This window comes from Myotis lucifugus, unplaced genomic scaffold (genome assembly GCF_000147115.1).
Source record: "Myotis lucifugus unplaced genomic scaffold, Myoluc2.0 scaffold_747, whole genome shotgun sequence".
In the NCBI taxonomy this organism is placed as follows: domain Eukaryota; kingdom Metazoa; phylum Chordata; class Mammalia; order Chiroptera; family Vespertilionidae; genus Myotis; species Myotis lucifugus.
The window spans coordinates 12,609-17,229 of record NW_005871795.1 but is presented as its reverse complement, the minus strand read 5'-3'; the positions used below and the strand labels follow the sequence as shown (position 1 = coordinate 17,229).

At 59.0% G+C, this 4,621-nt stretch overlaps 1 protein-coding gene across 1 annotated transcript in view; it reads right to left on the bottom strand.

Annotated features, from left to right (window-relative positions):
- The window catches only part of APBA2 (amyloid beta precursor protein binding family A member 2), a 37,682-nt gene extending 34,855 nt beyond the window's left edge, over positions 1–2,827 (bottom strand). The window contains 1 exon segment of the mRNA XM_006105996.3: positions 2,707–2,827. The gene's annotated coding sequence lies outside the window, so the exon portion shown is untranslated.
- Between the last annotated feature and the right edge of the window lie 1,794 nt (positions 2,828–4,621).

The window sequence follows — 4,621 nt, the reverse complement described above, 5'->3', positions numbered from 1 at the left end:
TCCTGCAGGCCTGATCTCGGGGACTCTGGCCGGAGCCCGGGCTTTGGAAGCAGCGACGCCCAAGGCGTTCGGGCCTGGGGAGCACGCAAATCCCCGGGCGCGCCCCAGACCTGCCTGGGGTCTGGTCCTCAGACGCAGAGCGGGCGATGGAGGCTCCGCGGCGCCCGCACCCGCCCCGCGCCGCCGTGCTGCCCCCTGGTGGCTCGGGAGCGCCTGCGTGCAGCGCGCAGGGGCCCTGGCGACCGCGCCCTGCTCGGCCCAGCGTGGTGCTGGGAGGGGGGTGGGCGTCCAGCGAGAAGCCCTCAGGGATTGCAGCTCCGGAAAGCGCATGGGCCAGGGGCGGTCCCCCTGCCGATCCGCTTGGCGCCAGCCGCAGTCCAGGTCTCTGGTCACCCATCACCCCGTTTCTGGCACCCCGCGCTGCCTGAGCCTGGACTGATGGCCTCCCCACCGCATGGTCCATCCTGAAGGGAGAGGACCCTAACCCCGTCCGCTTCGACTCACACACACCCGAGGAGAGTGGGCGAGCAACCCCCCTGGAAGCCCTTCCGGTTGTGGAGACGCTGGCGTCACCTTTGACCCCTCTTGCCCGTTCATTCAGTCCCAGGACCCACGTAGTCACCTGAGGTTCTGCCTGGAGACCTGCAGGGGTGCGTGCGGGGTGTGCGGCTGGGGGCCTCCTCCCCGAGGCCTGGTCATTTGCCTTCTGTTTCCTTTTCTTCTTTGTTGGGTAGGGCGGGGGTGTGGGGGACCCTGAAGCAGAACAGAGGCCACAGGAGGAAGGGGAGGTCTGGGTGGGTGACCCTGAGGAGAGGGGCTGGGGAAGCCGAGTCCTGCTCTGGGCTAAGGCTGGCGTGGTGTGGACTCCTGTGGCCTGAGCCCTTGGCTCCCCCGTCCACACCAAACCACATGGACCCAGAGAGCCAGAGCCTCCAGCTGGGGGGCAGCTTTGTAACCCAAATGCCAAACAGAGCCTGAGCCCGAGCCCGAGCAGGCCAGGGCAGGCGCCCCTCGCCTCCCCGAGGTGCTGCCTCATGTTGTGTTTCACCTACGAGACAGCTGGTGGCCCAGCCCACAAAAGGCTCAGCTTCATGGGGCTGCTCTGGACCAAGCTCTTCCCCAAATGCCAGTGACTGGACAGCAACAATTGGGAAGAAATGACTCCACCGGCCTCTGAAACCTGTCACCATCATTTCTGCTGGGGTCCCAGCGCCTTCATCTGCTGGCCTCGTTCCAATGTGGTCAGATCCCCAAGAGGAACCAGACGCCTGTGTCTGCGATGACCCGGGGGCCCTGCGTGTCCTGGGGCGTGGGCAAGCTGGGAGCTCTGTGCTCTTCCCCCAACCACCTCGCGAGAGCCCTTCCCAGGGGCCAGGTCTGGGCAGCCGCTGAGGTCAGCCCCTCCTGCACAGGAGCAGCTGTGCTGATCCACAGGCCACCAGGCGCAGGGAGCAGCCCTCGGGGCTCCTAAACGGGTGGGCTTCAACCGTCCCTGTTCAGTGGCTTTTTAACGAAGCTTGGAGTGGCGCCAGCCTGTCTCAGTATTCCACAAAACTAGAAAGCCGTAACGTAAACGAGTCCCAAACTTGACTTCTGAAAAATTCCTGTATGGCAACCTCCACCGTAGCAAAGTCAACAACAAACCAGGAACGAAAGATGTGCAACTCCCATCACCAGTAGTTAACTGCCCGCATGTATCGAGGGACCATGCAATGGATTAACGTGGAACGTTCTCGAAGGCGCCTTGTTCATGAGGGAACGAAGACAAGATGTGTGCTGTGTGCCAACACGTGTGTAAAACCACAGAGGAAAAGGCGTGAGCAGACACGTGCTCGTATGCTGTCACCATTTGAAATATGTTACCCATCCCAAAGCAAAATTGTTAAACCGTCACTCGTAACCCTGGTTCTTAACTCTCTGGAGAGTCACAGGCCTCTGAAATCTGTCACCTCTTTCCCCAGAGGGAAAAAATAGACCCTCTGACCTGCAGCCACAGGGGACACCTCTGGGACTGTGGGTTGAACCCCACGGCTGCACTACCTGCCGCCGCCTAGTGGCCACGCATGTGAACTGCAGACTTCGTGCCAAGACCCTGAAGCTCCAAGGAGTTCCAGGCCAGGCTTCCCGCCCGGCCTTTCCAAAAACTTGTCAATGCCTGGGCACTCACCGTAAGTTAGTTTTTAAAAAGAATGCACGCCTTCCTTCCACAGGGCAGATGAATGCTCTGCCGTACAGGTGGGGAGGACGGCTTAGGCTGCTCCCGGACTGCGAGAGGGCGCAGGCCCGGCTGAGGGACCCCTCCCCCAGCCCCAGTGCACAAATATATATATATATATATATATATATATATATATATATATATATATATATATATATATATATATATATAAAAGCCCAGTGACCGCAACAGCAGAATGACCAGAAAGACCAATGGCTATGATGCACACGGCAGCAGCCAACCAGCCGATCACGCCCCCGCTCCCCAGCCAGCCCGCCCACGGTCGGCCGCCAACCGCCCACGGCCCCTCCCCCCGGCCGACCCCACCCTCGATCAGGCCCCATCGGTGCGGGCCAGCTGGACCCCACCCATGCACGAATTCGTGCACTGGGCCTCTAGGATATGTATACTTTTAAATCCCCAAGGTGCAGGATGCATGAAAAGAAATGGGATCTAAGCCACGCCACGGTGGTCTCTGATTCTCTTACCGTCGGCATGTGAGTCAGAGGGGACATTCACCAAGCGGCTCACACTCTAGCAGGTCTTTCCGAGGCCCAGCGCTGTACTCGGCAGCCGCAGACATGTCGTGGGAAACTGCGGGAGCACAGTTCCTCCCTAAAAAGAAAACAGCATTGTGGCGGTGCCGCCTTTCCTTACTGAAATACTGGGAAGGAGACGCTTTTCCCACGAGATCGTAAGCAGCAAGTGCAAGCCCAGCGCTGCCAGAGCCCCCGGTGACGAATGGAGGCGGCCGTCCATCATGACGTCACCTGAAGCCCTGGATCCAGCCGTGCCTGAAGTCCCTGCGGCTGGACGTTCCCGTTTTTTAAGCCTCTGAGTTCCCGTCCCGTGACCTCCAGGGCCTGGTCTGACACAGGGAGAGCCACGGCTTTGCTGTAGCAAGTGCCACCTGTACAGGAAGAACACAGCCATGAGAGGCCAGGGAGAGCAGCAGCGATTATTGTCATGGGGCCTCTTTCCGTTCCAGAAACAACCTCCCTGGTCGCCTCTGGCACCTTGGAAGCGCGGTTAAGAGGGAATTAAAGAACTGAATAGGCAAAGCTTGTGGGGGCAGAGGCTTGGGGAGGCCTCTGGAGCGACGCCCTCCACTGCTGGACCCGCAGTCCTGAGGGGCACAGACCATGCTGGGCCCGAGTCATGTCACAGTGGAAGGGGGGACGGGGGGCTGCTGATGGAGGGAGCACTTTGCAACCCTCGGCGCTGGGCTCTGTGGTGATTGTCAACATGGCGTGGGCCCATCGGATGGCTTTTCCGCTGTGGCTTTTCCAGGGGCGGGACCGGGAGCTGAATGCCCTCCCCGCCAGGCTCCGAGTTCGCCTCTCCTCTTTTAGGTCCTTCTGCACTTGGTGGATGCCAGGTTGCCCTCATTTCCACACCAGGACGTGGGCCTGACCCAGGCAGATCTGCAATGACCTGGCCAAGGCTGGAAGCATTTTTGGTTGTCACAGACGGGGTCGATGCTTGCAGACAGGGACCGGGGTTGCTGCTGAGCATCCCACCAGGCACGGGGCAGCCCCCCACACAAGGACCTGGGCCAAGCCAACATGTCACTAGTGCCGAGACTGAGCAAATCTGAGTATCTGCTAATGTGTCCATTTATTTACATTTAAAAATCTTATCCTATATAATAAAAGGGCAATATGCAAATTGACCCTAACAGCAGAACAACTGGGAAGGACTGGTCACTATGACACACACTGACCACCCGGGGGCAGACACTCAATGCAGGAGCTGCCCCCTGGTGGTCAGTGTGCTCCCACAGGGGGAGCTCCGATCAGCCACAAGCCAGGCTGACGGCTGCCAGTACAGCGGTGGTGGTGGGAGCCTCTCCCGCCTCCTCAGCAGCGCTAAGTATGTCCGACTGCAGCTAAGCTTGCTCTCCGCTGGCAAGTGGACATCCCCCGAGGGCTGCCGGGCTGCCAGAGGGATGTCTGACTGCCAGCTTAGGCCCAATCCCCCGGGGAGCAGGCCTAAGCCAGCAGGTGGTCATTCCCCGAGGGGTCCCCACTGTGAGAGGGCACAGGCCGGGCTGAGGGACCCTCCCGAGTGCACAAATTTTTGTGCACCAGGCCTCTAGTAAACATATAAAAGCTCATCACAAGTGGGGAATGACTTAAAGCAATAAAAAGCATTGGTACAGCCCTAGCAGGTTTGGCTCAGTGGATAGAGTGTGGGCCTGGGGACTAAAGGGTCCCGGGTTCAATTCCAGTCGGGGGCACATGCCAGGGTTGTGGGCTCCATCCCCAGCAGGAGGCAGCTGGTCAATGATTCTCTCTCATCATTGATGTTCTATTTCTCTCTCCCTTCCTCTCTGAATCAATAAAGAAATGTATTAGAAAAGAAATACAAACACTGCTCCATTTCTATGCTCTTCGAGAAAAC